At 44.5% G+C, this 23,973-nt stretch overlaps 1 protein-coding gene across 2 annotated transcripts in view; it reads left to right on the forward strand.

Annotated features, from left to right (window-relative positions):
• LOC115137058 (leucine-rich repeat and fibronectin type III domain-containing protein 1-like protein) overlaps positions 1-23,973 on the forward strand; it is a 117,314-nt gene that overhangs the window by 34,039 nt on the left and 59,302 nt on the right. For both annotated transcript variants that reach the window (XM_029673074.2, XM_029673076.2), the window contains exon 2: positions 21,002-21,211. The gene's annotated coding sequence lies outside the window, so the exon portion shown is untranslated. The remainder of the gene's footprint in view (positions 1-21,001; positions 21,212-23,973) is intronic.

Raw genomic sequence — 23,973 nt, forward strand, 5'->3', positions numbered from 1 at the left:
ACGACACATGAACTTTAATTATTTTGTTAATGATGTTAATTATTGTGCTAATCATCTATCACAGTAGACCAGTGTTTACTTGGCACCATTTATAATGCTGTGTGAATTTCAGTACTGTATCTGTTGCATGTGCACAGTTGGGTCTGAAATTATTGACACCCTTGATAAAGATGAGCAGCAATTAATGTAGAAAATAAATCATTCAAATACTGAGCTATGTTGTGTGCTCCCCCCAAAATTGGGAAATTGTATTATTGTATACTAATATAATTGCTCAAAAATGTAGGGGTCAAAATTCACACCCCTGTTTACAATGCATATCAATATCTCACGTTGCGAGGAAAACGGCACGGAACCTTTTTTCTTTAATGTTTTATGAGTTGAGGAACCCATTTTAGGAGGGATCTTAGCCATTCCTCCATACAAAATCCTCACAGATCCTTGATATCCTTTGTCTCTAATTCAAACGACAGGTTTTTAAAGGGGTTGAAGTCCGGACACAATTGAGTTTTTTGCCAATAAACCATTTCTTCGTGGATTTTGATGTGTGCTTGTGATTATTGTCTTACTTTACTTTACCGACTTTATTGTCCCCTTGGGGAAATTTTGTTGCAGTGTCATGTCATTGCCAGCAGCATACCACCCTGCATGCCATTGCTGGCTTGCAGTGGGATACCAGATGCTGCTGGCAGTGGTGTTGGAGGGCCAGTAGGAGGCACTCTTACCTCTGGTCTAAAAAATATTACAATGCCCCAGGGCAGTGATTGGGGACACTGCTCTGTGTTGGGTGCTGTCTTTCGGATGAGATGTTAAACGGGTGTCCTGACTCTCTGAGGTCATTAAAAGATCCCATGGCACTTATTGTAAGAGTAGGGGTGTTAACCCTGGTGTCCTGGCTAAAGTCCAATCTGGCCCTCAAACCATCATGGCCACCTAATCATCCACAGCTTACAATTGACTCATTCATCCCTCTTCTCTCCCCTGTAACTATTCCCCAGGTTGTTGCTGTAAATGAGAATGTGTTCTCAGTGAACTTACCTGGTAAAAAAAAATAGTATTTAAATACAAAAGTTGTATTGTCAATTTGTTTTGTAACAGTTACATGCCAATAAAAAGAGACTACCCTGCTGGCCTTACTGGGTCGATAGGAACATTAGCCCAAGCTATTTAGGAGGATTATCACACCTGGCACAAATGATTGTCTAGTTCTGTTTTTCCTGCCAAGGGGTGCCCTATACCTGCGCCCAGAGGGGAGTAGTTCAAAGTCCGGGTACAGGGGGTGGCTTGGGTCTGCAAGGCTCACAAAATCATTTTAGAGGACCCTGACCATAAATATCTCATCCAGGCACCTTGCTTGCTGTGGTGATAATCCTTCTTGGCATATTTATCTGGCTGACAGTGGAATTGCCAAACCAACAATCAATAGAAAAAGTTAAAATACTTGTAAAACAGAGTGAGTATAGTACAATTAACATTAAAAGATCCCAGCTTTTTAATAAGTATAGTCTCTGTTGACTCTTTTGTAGATCAAGTCTGTACATTTACTCCACTGAGGTTATTGTCCAAGAGGACACCCAGATATTTGTATTTGTCTACAGTCTCCATGTTCTGACCTCTGATAGATGTTGCAGAGGTAGGTGGTTTATCCTTCCTGAAGTCTATGCAAATCTCTTTGGTCTTATTGGTATTGAGGACCAAGTGTGATTAATCACACCACTCTAAAATGTCATTTAGGCCCGGGCCATGTTGTTCTTCGTCATCCTGCAACAGGCTGATCAAGGCAGTGTCATCAGTGAACTTGTCTTGCTGGAAATGTCAGCCTCCTGGCAGAGGCAACCAGGGTTTTTTGGCTAAATACTGGGTAAAGTTCACCATGATGTTGACCTTATCAAAGGCCCCAGGGAATTATTATTAAAAAGCAAAAGAGACCCATAACATCAAAGATCCATCACCATATTTTACAGTAGGGTCAGGGTTATTTTCTTTTCATTGGTGTGTGTGTGGCCAAAGAGCTCTATTTTCATCTAACCAAAAGCACCGGTGCCAATCCAAGGTCCAATGCCTTTTTTTTTTAGCAAACTCCAGATGTTTACATTTGTTGGATGACATGAAAGTAGAGCTCTTTGCCTATGCACACCAGTGGTGGGATTGGCATCTAAATAAGGATGCATGAGCAGAAAAGAACCCCATACCTACTGTAAAATATGATGGTAGATCCTTGATGTTATGGGGCTATTTTTATGTTATGGGACTACATCTAGAAAAATGTATAAGCAATGCAGGTGTCATCTCAATATGTCATTTAGAGGAAATTCATGCCAACGTATCTTTCCTCGCTGAAAATATCTTCTATCATGCAAATGAAGTGGTAAAAAGGTGGATAAATATTATATCAGCAGAGGCCGGTCCCATAGAGGCACCACTCATCCTGGAAGCATGTGTTCCTTTGCCAAAGCTTTCCCTCCTTCCCTCTCCGCTCTCACTGTAGCTTGTTTGGAAGTGAGTAGCGGAGTTGCAGACTGTCACAGGGATGGGGATCCTCCATTGAGAGCGATCACTTGACTGGAACACCCCCCCCGCCCCCACCGCCCTCTCCTCATACTTCTTCACCTCCAAGAAGAAAAGTGGAGCAAAAAAACATGATTAGTCTTGTGGCAGGAAGGTAACGGGACAGATACATAATGCAGGAAGCCTCGAGTTTGCCGGGGAGTCTAACGATGCGGGGCTGCAGTCAGACTAGTGATATTTAAAACTAGCTGGCTGCTGAGAGAGTGAGAGCCTGGCTGCTGACAGATGAAACCTTAACGCCGGCCCATCAGATGTTCTGCATGAGCCTCAGATCACCTACTGTTAGAGATGGGGCAGCACTGTGGCTTTTATTGGGGTGGGGTCAAGAGATAAGCTTTTGACCATTATAAATTATAAAAGGTGCAAGGAATACATATCTCTTCACGGTGAAAGGTTTGAGAAACAAAATGCGGATCATGTCTATGCTCAGAGGTTTTAGCGTTGCCACATCTGATATGTCTCTCGAGCAAGCTTGACCATGGGTTGAAGGTTGAACACACCAGCTAAGAACTAGCATAAGACTCACACAGCCTCAACCCCCCCCCCCCCCCTCCAGCCATCCTAGCTGATATGTGAATACATCCCTCCAGAATAGCAGAATGGTTCAGTCCTTTCAAAGTAAATGCAGCCTGCAGTCATAATCGAACTCCAGGGGGGAGTTCTGGTTGTGGATTGTTTCCATCCCCGTCGGGGTCCCTTGGAGAAACAGGTGGTTTTCTCTCTGTCTGCGTCACTAATCCCGCTGAGAGAAATAGTCTGTCACCCCAGTCATTTTCACAAACAATCTAGAATCTTCTGCCCCTTTTGCCACTGACAGCAAGCAATTCTGTGATATTAGCTAACCTTGTTGTTTTCTAGACATCAGTCTAATATTGCCACTGTCACTTGTGAGCAACAAGAGCAGACAACATGCTCTTATTACATACACCCATGCACATGTTTGTGTCTGTAAAAATTGCTAAATGTTCCATCTCTTAAACATATCATTGGGTAGTCAGTAAAATTTTGCTGGGCTCAAAATTGCCATTGAGCATATTGTTGTGATTGAAGCAGTGGTTATATGTGGGGGTCGTAAGAAAATATTTTTATTTTTGTTGTTGATTGCAGGTAGATGGGGGGGGTGAAGACCCCTGTAACTGCTTCCCATTACTCTGCTGTTGGATGAGATTTCGCGAGTTATTGACAGCTTGCGGGTATAAATATTGTCTAAATTGTGTGTGATCCCGCCTGCTCATGTCATTCCTTTTCCTGAACTGGTTAACAATTATGGCCTCAGGCAAGGTAGCAGAACTCCACAGCAAAGCTGCTGAGGCATCACTACAAGTTATGTTCGTTTGTTGAATGGCATGTGCTTTAAGAAAATAAGTACAGTCCACCGTATGTGTTCAATGGGCCTATGATTCAAATTCAAGTGCCGAAATAGATTTTGACATCCACTCTCAGTCCTTTCCCGCCTCCCTCTTTTATGTAACAATGTCATCCCCAAGGAGATGGACTATAGCTATGTGTGTGCAAGGTAATTGGCCATCTCACAGGGATACTGGAGGTAGACACTTTTAGCGGAATGTATGTTGATAAAGAGCTTTTAAGATGTGACAAGGTTGGAGGGTTTTGAAAGACTGTGCAATTTCAAACGGCATATTCTGTAATAGAGGTATAGTGAATGTACATTGTATGTGGCTCTAATGGCTGTTTTATGTATGTTCCAACACCGCAGCCCATTATCGTGTCTGCTCACGTTGCCGGTCTGTAATGATGGGGTGCCTCACCAGGGTGCCCACTCTTCTGCCCGTCAAAGTCCCTATTAGTGGAGCTGATTCTGCTGTACGTGCGGCAGAGGGCACAGAGGCAGGGAGACACAGGGGTGTTCATTAAGCAACCACCTCGTTACACTGTCTAGAGCATACCGGACTGTTAGCTGAAGTGGTCCATCAGTCAATTTCTTGGGCTACTATACCTATTTTGCCAATTGGCCTGGACTCTTTTACTACACGGACCCCTGCTGTTCCACCACGACTGGTCTGCCGACGTAACCACACGAAGGGGCTACAACCGACTTCTTCCGTCAAAAACATCCCTCTAAGGCCCTTCTGCTAGCCCGCTAGCCCCGGCCCGCTAGCTGTCTGAATCGCCGTGTCTCCAGCCCGTCCAGCTACTCATTGGACCCTATGATCACTCGGCTACGCATGCTCTCCCTAATGTCAATATGCCTTGTACATTGCTGTTTTGGTTAGTGATTATTGTCTTATTTCACTGTAGACTCCAGCCCTGCTCAATATGCCTCAGCTAACCCTCTTCTCCCACCTCCCACACATGCAGTGACCTCACCTGGTTTAATTGATGTCTCTAGAGACAACACCTCTCTCATTGTCACTCCATGCCTAGGTTTACCTCCACTGTATTCACATCCTACCATACCTTTGTCTGTGCATTATGCATTGACTCTATTCTACCGCGCCCAGAAACCTGCTCCTTTTACTCTCTGTACCGAACATACTAGACGACCAGTTCTTATAGCCCTTAGCCGTACCCTTATCCTACTCCTCCTCTGGTGATTTAAAGGTTCATCCAGGCCCTGCAGCGCCTAGATCCACTCCCATTCCCCAGGCGATCTCATTTGTTGACTTCTGTAACCGTAAAAGTCTTGGTTTCATGCATGTTAACATTAGAAGCCTCCTCCCGAAGTTTGTTTTATTCACTAATTTAGCACACTCTGCCAACCCAGATGTCCTAGCCATGTTTGAATCCTGGCTCAGGAAGGCCACCAAAAACCCTGTAATTTCCATCCCTAACTATAACATTATCCGACAAGATAGAACTGCTAAAGGGGGCGGAGTTGCAATCTACTGCAGAGTTCTGTCTTACTATCCAGGTCTGTGCCCAAACAATTTGAGTTTCTACTTTTAAAAATCCACCTTTCCAGGAACAAGTCTCTCACCATTGCCGCTTGCTATAGGCCACCTTCTGCCCCCAGCTGTGCCCTGGACACCATATGGGAATTGATTGCCCCCCATCTATCTTCAGAGCTCGTGCTGTTATGTGACCTAAACTGGGACATGCTTAACACCCCGGCCATCCTACAATCTAAGCTTGATGCCCTCAATCTCACACAAATTATCAATGAACCTACCAGGTACAATCCCAAATCCGTAAACATAGGCACCCTCATAGGTATAATTCTAACCAACCTGCCCTCCAAATACACCTCTGCTGTCTTCAACCAGGATTTCAGCGATCACTGCCTCATTGCTTGCACCTCCGGATGAAAAGCGTGTCCAAAGTAAACTGCCTGCTACTCAGGCCCAGAAGCTAGGATATGCATATAATTTGATTTGGATAGAAAACACTAAACTTTCCAAAACTGTTAAAATAATGTATGTGAGAATAACAGAACTGATTTGGCAGGCTTGCATTCTGAAAAATGAGAGAGTAAAACCACTCTGAATGAGTGGACCCTACAGTGTCCCAGAGGTTCTTCATGTGCTCGTCCGAGAGCGCGCCTATCTTGTTTACCTTTTATATTGACGACGTTATTGTCCGGTTGAAATATTAGCGATTGTTTAGGCTAAAAACAACCTGAGGATTGATTATAAACATTGTTTGACATGTTTCTATGAACTTTATGGATACTATTTGGATTTTTCGTCTGCCTGTTGTAACTGCATTTGAGCCTGTGGATTACTGAACAAAACGGAGGTTTTTGGATATAAACAGGAACTTTATTGAGTAAATGGGAGTTTTGTGAGTGCAACCATATGAAGATCATCAAAGGTAAGTAATTATCGCTATTTATGACTTTTGTAATTCCTTTACTTGGTTGTAAAATGTTTGTATGCTTTTGTAAGCGGGGCGCTGTCCTCAGATAATCGCATGGTATTCTTTTGCCGTAAAGCCTTTTGAAATTTACATTTACATTTAAGTCATTTAGCAGATGCTCTTATCCAGAGCGACTTACAAATTGGTGCGTTCACCTTAAGACATCCAGTGGAACAGCCACTTTACAATAGTGCATCTAAATCTTTTAAGGGGGGTGAGAAGGATTACTTTATCCTATCCTAGGTATTCCTGAAAGAGGTGGGGTTTCAGGTGTCTCCGGAAGGTGGTGATTGACTCCGCTGTCCTGGCGTCGTGAGGGAGTTTGTTCCACCATTGGGGGGCCAGAGCAGTGAACAGTTTTGACTGGGCTGCGCGGGAACTGTACTTCCTCAGTGGTAGGGAGGCGAGCAGGCCAGAGGTGGATGAACGCAGTGCCCTTGTTTGGGTGTAGGGCCTGATCAGAGCCTGGAGGTACTGAGGTGCCGTTCCCCTCACAGCTCCGTAGGCAAGCACCATGGTCTTGTAGCGGATGCGAGCTTCAACTGGAAGCCAGTGGAGAGAGCGGAGGAGCGGGGTGACGTGAGAGAACTTGGGAAGGTTGAACACCAGACGGGCTGCGGCGTTCTGGATGAGTTGTAGGGGTTTAATGGCACAGGCAGGGAGCCCAGCCAACAGCGAGTTGCAGTAATCCAGACGGGAGATGACAAGTGCCTGGATTAGGACATGCACCGCTTCCTGTGTGAGGCAGGGTCGTACTCTGCGGATGTTGTAGAGCATGAACCTACAAGAACGGGCCACCGCCTTGATGTTAGTTGAGAACGACAGGGTGTTGTCCAGGATCACGCCAAGGTTCTTAGCGCTCTGGGAGGAGGACACAATGGAGTTGTCAACCGTGATGGCGAGATCATGGAACGGGCAGTCCTTCCCCGGGAGGAAGAGCAGCTCCGTCTTGCCGAGGTTCAGCTTGAGGTGGTGATCCGTCATCCACACTGATATGTCTGCCAGACATGCAGAGATGCGATTCGCCACCTGGTCATCAGAAGGGGGAAAGGAGAAGATTAATTGTGTGTCGTCTGCATAGCAATGATAGGAGAGACCATGTGAGGTTATGACAGAGCCAAGTGACTTGGTGTATAGCGAGAATAGGAGAGGGCCTAGAAATCTGACAAAGCAGCTGGATTAACAAGAAGTTAATCTTTAAGCCGATGTATAACACTTGTATTTTTTATGAATGTTTATTATGACTATTTCTATCCAAATTATATGCATATCCTAGCTTCTGGGCCTGAGGACCAGGCAGTTTACTTTGGGCACGCTTCTCATCCAGACATCGAAATACTACCCCCAAGCCATAAGAAGTTTTAAGCATCTCCAATCCAAAATTAAATCTAGAATCGGCTTCCTATTTCGCAACAAAGCATCCTTCACTCATGCTGCCAAACATACCCTCTTAAAACTGACTATCCTGGTGATCCTTGACTTCGGCGATGTCATTTACAAAATAGCCTCCAACACTCTACTCAACAAATTGGATGCAGTCTATCACAGTGCCATCCGTTTTGTCACCAAAGCCCCATATACTACCCACCACTGCGACCTGCATGCTCTCGTTGGTTGGCCCTCGCTTCATAAGTCTTTGCTAGGTAAAGCCCCGCCTATCTCAGCTTACTGGTCACCATAGCAGCACCCACCCGTAGCTCGCTTTCCAGCAGGTATATTTCACTGGACACCCCCAAAGACAATTCCTCCTTTAGCCACCTTTATTTACAGTTCTCTGCTGCCAATGACTGGAACGAATTGCTAAAGTCACTGAAGCTGGAGACTCATATCTCCCTTACTAACTTTAACAACAGCTGTCAGAGCAAATCACACTGCACCTGTACATAGCCCATCTGTAAATAGCCCATCCAACTACCTCATCCCCATACTGTTATTTTTTATTATTTGCTCCATGGCACCCCGGTATCTCTACTTGCACATCTATCACTCCAGTGTTTAAATTGTAATTATTTCACCACTATGGCCTATTCATTGGCTTACCTCCCTTATCTTAAAAATGTATATTCAGTTATTGACTGTATGTTTGTTTATTCCATGTGTAACTCTGTCGTTGTTTGTGTCGCACTGCTTTGCTTTATCTTGTCCAGGTCACAGTTGTAAATGAGAACTTGTTCTCAACTAGCCTACCTGGTTAAATAAAGGTGAAATAAAAATAAACCCCACGATGCCCTACCAGGTGGAGAGGATAGCGGCTCGTCACAAAATAAATAAATGGATAAATGAGGACAGGTGCAGCCGAAAGGGAGGCTGATGCGAGGGATGGAGCGGGTGAGGGAGGGCCAGGATGTCTCAAGGTCGAGCTGTTTCCTGGAATGAGAGACTTGGGGGGGGCTTTCTAAAAGAGGAACATTGTTTTGTTGTTCCAACATTGAGATGAAGGGGGTTCAGTCCTAATCAGCCTGAGGATGCAGGCTAGCTTAAGTCTTCCACCCTGGTGCACTCGGGCTGTCTCGGAGTGGAGAGAGTGAGGCCAAGTTTCTGGCATCCAGCGGCCACAGAGCTCCCGAAAGGTCAGGATGATTTGCTATTAAATATAGTCCAGGCTGGAGGACCTTATGCTCCGTCTGATCGAATTAAGTTAATTTAGTGAACAAAATATCACAAGATGGCAAAGCACCTCCTCAACAATTTCATGGCAGAGAAAGTCAATGAAGAAATATAGTCCTACTTCCAAGTGCCTGAAAAGATAAATGGTTTCAAGAAGTTAAAGAAAGCTAGAATTGTTCCCAATCTCTGGTCTGTATTGCACAGATCGACTGAGTTCTCTGGTAAAAGTATAACCTTAATTGATTTTGAAATTGCATCTAGTTCATTCTGCTATTACAACTTAGGCTTGTCTCAACAGTAAGTTGAAAGACCGACTGAGTTCCCCAAAAACAAATAAATAAAAAAACGGCCTATTGATTATGGCACATAATCATCTGGTTAAAGAGCGACTGCCTTTAAAAAGCAACAAATCCCTTTAAAACTGCCTATGTGGCATCAATATAAGTCAAGCAGTTATTCTATCGTCACAATTGACCACAAAGTGTAAATATTATAATTTTTGCCATAATCTCAGTCTGGTCTAAAACAGAGTTTTGAACATCCGTGAATTGATGATGTCCATTTGCCCACTGACATGGAGTGAAAAGCTGCGGAGATTGCTCTCTATCCAATATCATAGACAGTGAGACAGACCTGCCCAGCAGCTCTGACTGTTTACATAAGACAACACTTCACACATTTTTTTACTTGAGATCTTTTGCACCAAACACCTTAGTTAGATGTAAAATTGTGCAACTAAAACTGAATGAAAGACAGATTTCTTGAGTTATCTTATCATTTGAGGAAATTAATAAATAGGCTTCCGCAACTACAGTGTCTCATGGAGGACAAACATCATTAACCAAATGCAGAATCGGTCAGGAAACACACCTCTACGACAAATCTTTTTTTTTCTAATGAGCAACAGAAAAACACGTGCCAATAGCGGTACTCAGTGGCTCTTTTTAAGGCTGGTTTATACATGGTCTAACAACATGTCTGTAGACCATTAGAATGCGACAAGTGTCGCTGGTCAATACAAAATGTAATTTATAATCCGGTGGAATGACTGTAGACTGTCCTGCGACTGATGGTTTTCCATGTCTCAGATGCATAAAAAAAAAAATCAAGTTTGACTGTGTCTCAGCGTCTGTTGTCATGGTTACCAGCAACGAGTCAGTGCACACCCATACAGAATGATAGAGGCCTCTAATGACCAGAAGGTTGTTTTAGTATGGGCAGCGCCATTGAGGGCTTCCACCATGCTTTCTCCATTTTAAAGTAGTCAAAGTTGTCAACTTAGTGGGGATATCTAAGCATTGTAACCGTCTGATTGATGGCCTGGAGATAGCTGTTTCTCTGTCTCTTGCTCCCAGCTTTGATGCACCTCTACTGTCTCCATATGCTCGATGGTAGCGCGGTGAACAGGCCCTGGCTCAGTGGTCGAGGTCCTTGATGATCTGTGACAACAGGTCCTGTAGATGTCCTGGAGGGCAGGTGGTGTGCCACTGGTGTTGTGTTGGTCTGCACCACCCTTTGGAGAGCCCTGCGGTTGTGGACGGTGCAATTGCTGTACGAGGCGGTGATACAGTCTGGCAGGATGCTTTCAATGGTGCAACACTATACGTTTGTCAGGGCCTTAGGGGCCAAGCCAAATTTCTTCAGTCTCCTGAGGTTGAAGAGGTGCTGTTGCTCCTTCTTCACCACATTGTCTGTGTGAAGAGACCATTTCCGTTCATTATCTATCATTACCATTCGGCTAAATATGTGTATACGACCAACAACATTTGTTTTTTATTATCTTATCATTATCAGGTAATTATCATTACCTTGTAAATGATGACCTTGTTGTGATTTTATCTTCCTGTAATAATGAAGACAAATGAGCTGAAGTTAAAATCAAATCAAATCAAATTTTTATTTGTCACATACACATGGTTAGCAGATGTTAATGCGAGTGTAGCGAAATGCTTGTGCTTCTAGTTCCGACAATGCAGTAATAACCAACAAGTAATCTAACTAACAATTCCTAAACTACTGTCTTATACACAGTGTAAGGGGATAAAGTATATGTACATAAGGATATATGAATGAGTGATGGTACAGAGCAGCATAGGCAAGATACAGTAGATGGTATCGAGTACAGTATATACATATGAGATGAGTATGTAAACAAAGTGGCATAGATAAAGTGGCTAGTGATACATGTATTACATAAGGATGCAGTCGATGATATCGAGTACAGTATATACGTATGCATATGAGATGAATAATGTAGGGTAAGTAACATTATATAAGGTAGCATTGTTTAAAGTGGCTAGTGATATATTTACATCATTTCCCATCAATTCCCATTATTAAAGTGGCTGGAGTTGAGTCAGTGTCAGTGTGTTGGCAGCAGCCACTCAATGTTAGTGGTGGCTGTTTAACAGTCTGATGGCCTTGAGATAGAAGCTGTTTTTCAGTCTCTCGGTCCCAGCTTTGATGCACCTGTACTGACCTCGCCTTCTGGATGATAGCGGGGTGAACAGGCAGTGGCTCGGGTGGTTGATGTCCTTGATGATCTTTATGGCCTTCCTGTAACATCGGGTGGTGTAGTTGTCCTGGAGGGCAGGTAGTTTGCCCCCGGTGATGCGTTGTGCAGACCTCACTACCCTCTGGAGAGCCTTACGGTTGAGGGCGGAGCAGTTGCCGTACCAGGCGGTGATACAGCCCGCCAGGATGCTCTCGATTGTGCATCTGTAGAAGTTTGTGAGTGCTTTTGGTGACAAGCCAAATTTCTTCAGCCTCCTGAGGTTGAAGAGGCGCTGCTGCGCCTTCTTCACGATGCTGTCTGTGTGAGTGGACCAATTCAGTTAGTCTGTGATGTGTATGCCGAGGAACTTAAAACTTGCTACCCTCTCCACTACTGTTCCATCGATGTGGATAGGGGGGTGTTCCCTCTGCTGTTTCCTGAAGTCCACAATCATCTCCTTAGTTTTGTTGACGTTGAGTGTGAGGTTATTTTCCTGACACCACACTCCGAGGGCCCTCACCGCCTCCCTGTAGGCCGTCTCGTCGTTGTTGGTAATCAAACCTACCACTGTTGTGTCGTCCGCAAACTTGATGATTGAGTTGGAGGCGTGCGTGGCCACGCAGTCGTGGGTGAACAGGGAGTACAGGAGAGGGCTCAGAACGCACCCTTGTGGGGCCCCAGTGTTGAGGATCAGCGGGGAGGAGATGTTGTTGCCTACCCTCACCACCTGGGGGCGGCCCGTCAGGAAGTCCAGTACCCAGTTGCACAGGGCGGGGTCGAGACCCAGGGTCGATGAACAGCATTCTCACATAGGTATTCCTCTTGTCCAGGTGGGTTAGGGCAGTGTGCAGTGTGGTTGAGATTGCATCGTCTGTGGACCTATTTGGGCGGTAAGCAAATTGGAGTGGGTCTAGGGTGTCAGGTAGGGTGGAGGTGATATGGTCCTTGACTAGTCTCTCAAAGCACTTCATGATGACGGAAGTGAGTGCTACGGGGCGGTAGTCGTTTAGCTCAGTTACCTTAGCTTTCTTGGGAACAGGAACAATGGTGGCCCTCTTGAAGCATGTGGGAACAGCAGACTGGTATAGGGATTGATTGAATATGTCCGTAAACACACCGGCCAGCTGGTCTGCGCATGCTCTGAGGGCGCGGCTGGGGATGCCGTCTGGGCCTGCAGCCTTGCGAGGGTTAACACGTTTAAATGTCTTACTCACCTCGGCTGCAGTGAAGGAGAGACCGCATGTTTCCGTTGCAGGCCGTGTCAGTGGCACTGTATTGTCCTCAAAGCGGGCAAAAAAGTTATTTAGTCTGCCTGGGAGCAAGACATTCTGGTCCGTGACTGGGCTGGATTTCTTCCTGTAGTCCGTGATTGACTGTAGACCCTGCCACATGCCTCTTGTGTCTGAGCCGTTGAATTGAGATTCTACTTTGTCTCTGTACTGACGCTTAGCTTGTTTGATAGCCTTGCGGAGGGAATAGCTGCACTGTTTGTATTCGGTCATGTTACCAGACACCTTGCCCTAATTAAAAGCAGTGGTTCGCGCTTTCAGTTTCACGCGAATGCTGCCATCAATCCACGGTTTCTGGTTAGGGAATGTTTTAATCGTTGCTATGGGAACGACATCTTCAACGCACGTTCTAATGAACTCGCACACCGAATCAGCGTATTCGTCAATGTTGTTATCTGACGCAATACGAAACATCTCCCAGTCCACGTGATGGAAGCAGTCTTGGAGTGTGGAGTCAGCTTGGTCGGACCAGCGTTGGACAGACCTCAGCGTGGGAGCCTCTAGTTTTAGTTTCTGTCTGTAGGCAGGGATCAACAAAATGGAGTCGTGGTCAGCTTTTCCGAAAGGGGGGCGGGGCAGGGCCTTATATGCGTCGCGGAAGTTAGAGTAACAATGAGCCAAGGTTTTTCCACCCCTGGTTGCGCAATCGATATGCTGATAAAATTTAGGGAGTCTTGTTTTCAGATTAGCCTTGTTAAAATCCCCAGCTACAATGAATGCAGCCTCCGGATAAATGGTTTCCAGTTTGCAAAGAGTTAAATAAAGTTTGTTCAGAGCCATCGATGTGTCTGCTTGGGGGGGATATATACGGCTGTGATTATAATCGAAGAGAATTCTCTTGGTAGATAATGCGGTCTACATTTGATTGTGAGGAATTCTAAATCAGGTGAACAGAAGGATTTGAGTTCCTGTATGTTTCTTTCATCACACCATGTCTCGTTAGCCATAAGGCAAACGCCCCCGCCCCTCTTCTTACCAGAAAGGTGTTTGTTTCTGTCGGCGCGATGCGTGGAGAAACCCGTTGGCTGCACCGCTTCGGATAGCGTCTCTCCAGTGAACCATGTTTCCGTGAAGCACAGAACGTTACAGTCTCTGATGTCCCTCTGGAATGCAACCCTTGCTCGGATTTCATCAACCTTGTTGTCAAGAGACTGGACATTGGCAAGAAGAATGCTAGGGAGTGGTGCACGGTGTGCCCGTCTCCGGAGTCTGACCAGAAGACCGCCTCGTTTCCCTCTTTTTCTGAGTCGTTTTTTTGGGTCGCTGCATGCGATCCATTCCGTTGTCCTGTTTGTAAGGCAGAACACAGGATCCGCGTCGCGAAAAACATATTCTTGGTCGTACTGATGGTGAGTTGACGCTGATCTTATATTCAGTAGTTCTTCTCGACTGTATGTAATGAAACCTAAGATGACCTGGGGTACTAATGTAAGAAATAACACGTAAAAAAACAAAAAACTGCATAGTTTCCTAGGAACGCGAAGCGAGGCGGCCATCTCTGTCGGCGCCGGAAGTTAAGATGTCAGCTATGCTCTGGTCATTATTTGAACTAGCTAATGTTAGGAGATTCCCTAAAAACACGCCACTTTGCTACAGCTGTGACTGGAAGTGACTTTTTTGTAACAGGTTAGGATAATTAGGTTAAGGTTAGGAAAGGGGATATCGAAAAGTCACTTTCGGTCGTAGCTGTGTCAAAGTGGCGTGTTTTTAGGGAGTGCTAGCTAGCTAGCTAACAAGCTAGAAATGAACCGAAACATTGTTTAGAACGTTGCTTTTAGTTGTCTGGCATGCTACATTGACATATACTGAAGTAAAATCCAGCAATTATGTCATTTGGACCACCATGCTGTTGATGTCATACAGCCGGTCATATTTGTGTATATACTTTTACATAACGACAATGACAAGTTTGATGTTGGGTGGCAATAGAATGTTCATGATGTCACTGCGACAACTGTATACAGCAGAGATGGGAACGGTGTAACAGGAACAGAACTGTCTCAGCCAGACGTTCTGGATTGACTGCAGTAAGACCCAGAGACCTCTGTACTATCTAGCAGAAGAACAGAGAAACAGGCAAACGTCTCTTTCTTTTTCAACTCTCTTTTATTTTCTCTTTTACTGCACCTCCTGTGCTCACATTTTCCGTTTCTCCTTTGATCTTTGACACAATCGTCAAACTAGCAACCAGCAAAGACTGAGCCTTTCACTCAAACAGCATCATTCTTTATCCACGCCAAAATGTCTTATTATTCTGCCTGCTGTGGAGTTTTAATGAAATGGGGTTTAGATACATGGGTCTGGTGTGGGGCTAGAGCAGGAGATGAGAAAAGCAGGCAGGCAGTCCAGGCAGGCAGACCGAGAGAGGGGTTATATATAGACTAAATCATTAGTGGTGCAGTCAGAGTGAGAGGAGAGGCGATCTGGGCCTTGCTACAGCCACTGCCGAGACAGACCGGGAATAAGCTGAGGGGAGAGACGGTCCACTGCATTGTCTGAAAAACAGTCCTGTACCTCCATAGAGGTGTCAGAAACCATCCGCACACACACACATACACACACACATCTGGCAAATGACAGCCACAAGGAGGGAGGACATTAACTTGAAATAATCAGACCTAAAATAGACGCCAATCAGACTAAAGTTATGCCGCTGGACGCTTGGGTTTGAAGGTGTGTCAAGACCATTTTGCATACTTGTAATGAGGAGCAAATGTGATGCCTTTGCTAAAACATAGCTAAATTGTCCCCCTGCTTGCACAGTAGATTATTATCTGTTGGCAGTAATGCCGGGAAGTGTTCCCTTGGGATTTAGCTAGGCCCACATCTGCCGGTCAGTTATCAGCTGTCTTGCATCTGTCGCCTTGGTACCAAAGCTGGGAAAAAAACGTAGAGAAAAGATAAGAGTGGACCATTTGCATCGCATGTGTTCACAGGCTTTTTAGCGTGACTTATTTGAGGGTATTATAGGGAGCACTAACCCATCAGTTTCACACCGAGTGCCTCACTCCTCAGGTTGGTCAGGGTTGTGTGACTTGGAACGCTGCTGTAATACGAGTGACTGGATTCGTATCACGCTGAGGCCATTGCTCTCCATCCCACCGATCACAAGCGTGAGCTCCAATTACAAAGCCTTCGTTTTGCTCAACACAAAGCAACATCTCTGCATCTATCTCCCTGCAGTGCTTCACAATGCTTCGTCCACTGTTCTGGAATAAACCATAAGACTGGCTAGAGCCCTCTTCAATCTGCAGACCTGTATAGGGAGCCTTGATGCACTCAGAATCACAATTGTCTCACTGACTGCCATATTAGAACCAACATGGTTTATCTTTGGTGTATTTAAGTGTGTACTATGCATGGACTCCAGAATAAGCTTTTCAGTAGTATTTATGTGACTGACTGATTCCTTTGTATGTTAAAATCTAGATCTATAATTCTCTCCTCATGATCAGCTGCGTGAGGTCAACTATTCAGAGTTAATATCAGCAGTCTGAGGGTTCGATTCTCGCACAGCGTTGCATGTTCCTATGGATAGATTAACCTCTGAGAGTGCTGATATATTAACCTTGATTAACCAGGATCGGTGTACCCCCCGCGGGAAGGTTGAGCTAACATAGGCTAATGTGATTAGCATGAGATTGTAAGTAACAAGAACATTTCTCAAGACATAGACATATCTGATATGGGCAGAAAGCTTAAATTGTGAATCTAACTACACTCCAATTTACAGTAGCTATTACAGTGTAAGAATACCCTGCTATTGTTTGAGGAGAGTGCACAGTTATCAACTTGAAAATGTATCAATAAACGAATTAGGCACATTTGGACAGACTTGGTACACCATTTGAACAGAAATGCAAAGGTTCTTTGGATCAGTCTAAAACTTTGCACCTACACTGTTACCATCTAGTGACCATAATCTAAATTGCACCTAACTGGAATAATACAATATGGCCATTCTCTTGCATTTCAAAGATGATGAATGCCAAGAGAGTGCAAAGCTGTCATCATAGCAAAGGGTGGCTACTTTGAAGATTTTCAAGTATAAACTATATTTGTTTAACACTTTTTTGGTTACTACATGATTCCAATAGTGTTTTTATGTAGTTTTGATGTCTTCACTATTATTCTACAATGTAGAAAATAGTAAAATAAAGAAAAACCTCTGAATGAGTGTGTCCAAATTTTTGACTGGTACTGTACATGCTTTATACACATACCCAGTCATGCGCTCACACACACATTTTAAATACTTTATTTCAATCCACCAATCAAATTGACAAAAAAAGGATCCAATAATGCATGGCACTCAAGGGTACAGAAAGCACCTCCTTCACCAAAGAGCTAGGCTGCCCACCACAGCTAAAACAGAGCAGTACCTAGCCAATTGCTTTGCCCTAGTTTTTGTCAGGCCTGCAATGTGGAGGCCACACACTGCAAGCCTGTGTACGTGGCCGAGATATCAGCGCCACCAGCTTGCACCTACACCAGAGGCTGTCCAAGAAAACAGAAAGCAGCTTATTGGCAAAGGCCTGCTCCATATAGCCGTCAAATGAACAGCCCACTTCCAAAATGAGCACCTCCCCCTGGCCTCCTCCTCAACAACAATATCTGACGTATTTGGCACACAGGAAAACACATCATCATCAACATCGAACCAGCTTCCCCTTATGCATATGTGTGGTTGGTGAGACCACTTTTCCCACCTTGCTGGCTATCAGGTCAACAAGACGGTCATGTTTAGCAATGTAAAAATCCTTGTATGAACAGCAGCCATTCACAACATGGGCAATGGACTCCATTACTCTTCACTCATGTAGAATACAAAATGGGTCATGGTTTGCAGGGTACCAGAGTGCTAGATTATATTTGGTTGGTAGAACTTGCAGCCTCGCTTTAACAGTAAAGGTGAGAATGTCCTTGCCAATGGCAGCATTCTAGTACATGGAATGAGAGACAGAGTGGTCAGCACAGTCCAGACACACACACACACACACAGTCTCCCTTCCCTACTGTGCAGTATCGACCCATGCTGAAAGGCTGCAAGTTCGTAATGGAGAATTTGGAGAAAAGAGATTGTCTCGATTGGCTTAGGAGAACCAGCCCAAACCCAGAGGTGCTTCTAGAAGCTTACGCTTAGGCATGGGTGGCCAGAAATCCATCAAGGCTTTTTAACCCAGCTTAATGTGGTCTCTATTTACTCTGGATACTCGTGCCTAAGTGGATATTTTCACACTGTCTCACAGACCCATGACAGGCACGTTTACCCAACACTCTCCACCCACGCTCCTCATCCACGTACAGTAGCTACCAGTATTTCCTGTCTGATGTTTGTGTTGTTGTTTGGAAAATGAACATCTTTATTGTCTGATCAAAGTAACCCACCGGCATTGTTATTCCGCTGGTTGACAGGGCTCTTGAGCTGATGGTTACATCTGATGAGCGGGTGATAAATCACTCACAGCTCCACCATGACCGGTCACCGAGCCCAGATGATAAACTATGATTAGCTAACACAACGTGTCATTGGAACACAGGAGTGATGGTTGCTGATAATGGGCCTCTGTACGCCTATATAGATATTCCATAAAAAAAATAAACCGTTTCCAGCTACAATAGTAATTTACAACATTAACATTAACAATGTCTACACTGTATTTCTGATCAAATTGATGTTATTTTAAAGGACAACAAATTGACTTGTCTTTCAAAAACAAGGACATTTCTAAGTGACCACAAACTTTTGAACGCAAACACACAGTCTAGGATATTGATTAGAACTTAGTCCAATGAAACAGGTCCCTAGCGGGCCAACACAATATGACACGTGATAAAACAAAATAGGGATTTCAAAAGAGAAAGAAAGAGCGAGAGTGCACGAGAGAAAAGCACACTTTGGTACATTTGAAAACTATGCTTAGTTTAACCCTGACCTTGCCCCGAACTGCCACTCTTATGGGTCAGAATATAATGATGTAATTACATTTCGACAGTCTCCGATGGGGTCTCTCCTCGTGGACCAAGTTCCGACCTCTCCTCTGATGGCCCCACTTCTGTTGTTACCGGGTGTAACTCTCTGATTGTCCACATAGTGTCAGTGTCCTTTCTCTTAGTGGTCTGTTTCCTCGCCCTTGTTCTGAAAGAGGGGTCTTCTGAGGACGGCTAATCAGCCATATAGGTGGTTCCAGCGTGGGAATGAAAGCAGTGTAGACGCACGATTCCTTGGAGAGAATAACCGGGTGGTCCTGTTTGAAATTCACCTTCTTAGACACAGCCACTCATCCGTAGCGTAGATTGTTAAAAGGTTCCTTTGTCTTCTTCAACCTGGTGGTGCGTTTTGGGGTTACAACTAATCGGACCTTGGCTGCAGCTCGTGGTCCCTAGTCATAATGTTAATTCTTAACTCGCATGTTTTACACCCTCAGGTCAGAAATGGCTGTTTCCGCCTTTAGGGTAAGTTCTCTGGGCGTAACTAGTTGCGAGGCAAGGTCTGGATTTGACTCAGATCCAATTTAGACAACTAACTTCACATTTCATCCTTACATAAACGTTCTCTTTGATCTGGACATTTTCCACAGAACGTACAGTATGCAAACATCAAGGGCATATTGTGAAAACGCTTAGGTTAGAGCCTTGGACTAGTAACCGAAAGGTTGCAAGATCGAGTCCCCAAGCTGATAAGGTAAAAATCTGTTGTTCTGCCCCTGAACAAGGCAGTTAACCAACTGTTCCTAGGCCGTTGAAAATAAGAATTTGTTCACAACTGACTTGCCTAGTTGAATAAAGGACAAATAAAAATAATGTATTCCATACTGAGAGTTGACGAAGGGATATTGTCTGCTCCCTTAAGATTTACAATACCTCTCGATCTCTCCCCCTGCTGGTGGGTGAGAGATATATCTCTGTAGGATTATGGTCCACGGTAACCTGACCCGCACAGGCCAGTCACGACACTCTGCAACTACCTAGCCTCTTGTTAGATCATGAAACCAATGAGAGCATATGGGGTTTTAATGAGAAAAAAAAATATTACATTTTTTATTGCAGATGCTAATGCGTGGTTGTTTAATTATGTTCATATTGATCAGAGAGGGAGAGAATAAATATAGAGGGAAGGTGGGAAAGATATTTGTAGATAAATACTCTGATGGAATAAAAACACAATTCCTTCCTGTCTAGTTTGAAAGCAGGCCAGTGATGTGAATAACCCCAGAGTTAACCATCAGTCTCTTTGTTTGGGTTCTGTGCGAGTGAGTGTTATTTTATTCTCCCTTTTTTAAAGTAAGGACTTGACAGTGCATCAGTGTCTTATTACGCACTGTTTTTCTGCTCTGCATATGCAAATGAGGTCTGATACCCTAGGGGCATATTTCCGACAACATGTGCAAAAAGTTCTAAGCGGGAGTGCAAGGCGGCAAGTTGGGCTGATTTTGGAGTCGCTGCGGAGTTTAACTCTGCACTCCCGCTGAGGTCAGCCGTGAAGGAACAGTTTAGAGGGAGACGTATCTGTCATGTACTCTAAGATTATACTGTAAATAGAATAGAATAAAGTTGAGAATGTTATAGTTAAGTCGAGCATAAAAATTGATCAAATAAAACCGGATTGCGTACAGTCTGGTGTAGAGTGGAATCAGTTTGCTACTCCATTGTGGAATGTGTTTCGTCACACCACGTAGCTGTTCTCTGATTTTGTTTTCATTGTTGTCTATAACCTACGCTATGTTGGCGTATTTCTTTTCTGAAAACATATCAAGGGTTAGTGTACAAAACATTATGAACACCTGCACCTTTCCATGACGTGGACTAAGTCCATGTGAAAGCTATGATCCCTTACTGAATACACTTCAATGTGTGTAGATGACGGGGAGGAGACAGGTTAAAGAAGGATTTTAAACCTTTGAGACATGGATTGTGTATGTGTGCCTTTCTGAGGGTAAATGGGCGAGACCAAAGATTTAAGTGCCTTTGAACGGGGTATGGTAGTAGGTGCCAGATGCACCGGTTTGTGTCAAGAACTGCAACACTGCTGAGTTTTTCTTGTCACCAGTTTCCTGTGTGTATCAAGAATGGTCCACTACCCGAAGGACATCCAGCCAGCTTGACACAAATGTGGGCCAGCATCCCTGTGGAATGCTTTTGAGGCTGTTCTCAATATTGGGAAGGTGTTCTTAATGTTTTGTACACTCAGTGTATATAATGCTGCCTCTCTCTCTCTCACCCCCAGGTCAATGGACATCCTCCACAAGGGACCCAGTTGTTTCCTTTAGTCCCCAGTGCCGACCTCCAGATGCTACTTAGGTAGTCCCCCTTACCCCCTGCTCAGCGGCACCCTGACCACATGTAAGCTGCACATGTCTGCCCTTCTCTGCTAGGCCAACACAGCCCACACAGTCTTCATGAGGATCACGACCCTGCCAGACCACACCAGATAGAGGTATGTATATCAGTGCAGTGTACCTCGATACAGCTCGTCTTGAACAGCACTGCCAATCCTGGGATGTTACGCAGTGTGCATAATGGACAGACTTTCTTTTGAATATTGTAATGAGGCAGCAGTGGCTTGATGGTGGACAGCTGTCTTGGTCTTGATTCCAATGGTGTGAAGAGGCATGAAGGGGGAACGTTGACATATCCAAGACAAGAGACAGCTCCCTCACACTGTCAATCTGCTGGCCATCTGGCCCATCAATAGTGATGATTTTGATGATTTAAGTCACAATCCAAATCCACGGACCTAAACCTAAACCACCAGTTGGTTTTTCGGGATCTAATTTCCCCAATAACTGAATTGATTGAATTTAAAGAAAGCCTTTCCCATTCCTGTTCATCTGAGGTTTAAGGGCTGATATTTACTTTTCACAACCGGTTGCCATGGCCGCACCTGCTACACCTTCCCTCTGGGACAGCTGTCCTTAGTGTTTAGAGGTTTAAGGTCAAAGGTCAGTGTTGTAGCCTCTATCAAGTACAGGGACCTGCTGTAGCCTGTCCCCTGAGACAGCTGCCCCTGTCTGGCCTGGGGTCAAAAGTCACCCTAACACAAAGTGACAGGCATTTTAACAGGAAGTTAAACCAACACCATACATAAGTAAAATCTGCTAGTCCATTAGCACAAACTAAACTACTACTTGTAACATTGGAAAGAATACTGTAGCTGTGCCTATGTGCAGCCAGTGATTTATTTTGTGCCAGCCCATGCAGTCTTAATTCATTCAGGCACTTTCAATGTTGCTTTAAAAGCCAGAAACATTGACGCTCACCCTACATTTAGCGGGGAATCGATCACTGAACTAGCTGTAACAAAGAAGAGAAATGGGGATAATGCATGAAGATAACACAGTATGCAGTCTGAGTGAGTCATTTTGTAATTTGCCTGGATAGGTCTTGCAGAATTTCTCAGCTATTCTGAGACCTTGACATTTCTGTAAAAACAAGTAACGGACCTCAAAGTGCCCTTTTTGTATTTGCATGTTGTTACGGTTTTTAATTTAAGGAAAACACTGCGGTAGAAATGCCAACAGGTCATTTGGGGGCAGGTGGTGGTGTTAAATGTGCATGAATTGATATTTATGCTTCTTTGAGTTAATGGAGAAAAACAGAGAAGAAAAACAGATTCCCTTGGAATGATTTGAATATTGATTTCGATATTGACATTACAGAGGGGGTGGCTGGTTGGGTGGCTGGGTGGTGTTTAGGATGGATGGATGCATGGATGGGTGGGTGGGTGGTTGGATGGGTGGATGCATAGGTGAATTAGTGGGTGGGTGGATTGTTTGATGTGTAGTACACGTAGGGCAGGTGATGAAGATCAGAGCGAGTAGGATAGCAGGATCCCATATGGAAAAGATATAGAAGAATTTAACAAGATTGCTTTATGTTTTACCAGGAACTTTTAAGTAAAACATATGACAGCTAGTACACTTAAAAGATTCAAAGAAGAACTTGTAATATCTGACTTATACGGGTGGTTAAAATGTAGACATAACAAAAATGTTGCATGTATTATTTAAAAAAAAAACGTAATGTCTCGTGCATGTTTTAAAGGAGCAACAACTGTATGTACATTTTCATGTTTGGAGTTTCCATGGTGAAGGTTAAGCAGCACCTCCTACTGGACAGTTGATTTATTTACAGCTATGCCTTTGGTCTCCCAAACAGGGTTTTAACCAAGGCCATCCCTACTTAGGTTTTATATTTGTCACTGGCTACTACCAACGTGCTACCTTCTAAGGTCTCACATACATGTGACATACACACAGTGTATGCGAGCAGGGCACACAGGAGACTGGGGTTCAATTCCCTGATGGGGAGGAATAAGTAGGCTGTCCTTAAATAAATAAATAATCATTTGTTCTTAACTGACTTGCCTAGTTAAATTGAATCTGGAGTGCCTGCGCTCATAAATTCAGAGCGTTGTCAGTTTGTAAATTCAGATTGTTTTGCTCTCGGAGCATACACTGGACGTTTGGGCTGAGGAGTAGGGTTGATTTGAGTGTTCTGGCCTTTCAACGCCAGTCAAGCACCCAAGTTAATGTTGGCTAGCTTGCTAGCTACTTCCAGACACAAATGAGACCCCTCTGACCATTGTACTCGCCCTAGCAGAGCTGGTTCGAATGTTTTTGTGTTTACCAAAGGGTTGGTGACTGTAACTGTGCTGCTGGAAACAATTTAATTGCGCTTTTTTGCCGACGGTTACTGACACCGGCCATATTCAACTGGTGTCGAGCGCTCGTAAATGAATTATTCTGCGTTCTGGTACACTCAGACGAGAGTGCTCTGAAATCGGAGTACTGTAGAGGGCCAGAGCGAATTTAAGAAAACACCCGAATGTCCACTGAGAACGCACAAGAACACAGTGGCCTCTATCATTCTTAACTGTAAGAAGTTTGGAACCACCAAGACTCTTCCAAGAGCTGGCCGCCTGGCTAAAGGGAGGTGACCGAGGGAGGGGTGGTGAGCAAGAACCCGATGGCCGAGCACTAGAGTTGCTCTGTGGAGATGGGAGAACATTCCAGAAGGACAACCATCTTTGCACTCCACCAATCTTGGTGGCACTCCACCAATCTAAGCCTTTATGGTAGAGTAGCCAGAGAGAAGCCGCTCCTCAGTAAAAGTCACAGGACAGCCCACTTGGAGTTTGCCAAAAGGCACCTAAAGACTCTCACACCATGAGAAACAAGATTCTCTGGTCTGATTGAT

Source organism: Oncorhynchus nerka, linkage group LG11 (genome assembly GCF_034236695.1).
Source record: "Oncorhynchus nerka isolate Pitt River linkage group LG11, Oner_Uvic_2.0, whole genome shotgun sequence".
In the NCBI taxonomy this organism is placed as follows: Eukaryota; Metazoa; Chordata; class Actinopteri; order Salmoniformes; family Salmonidae; genus Oncorhynchus; species Oncorhynchus nerka.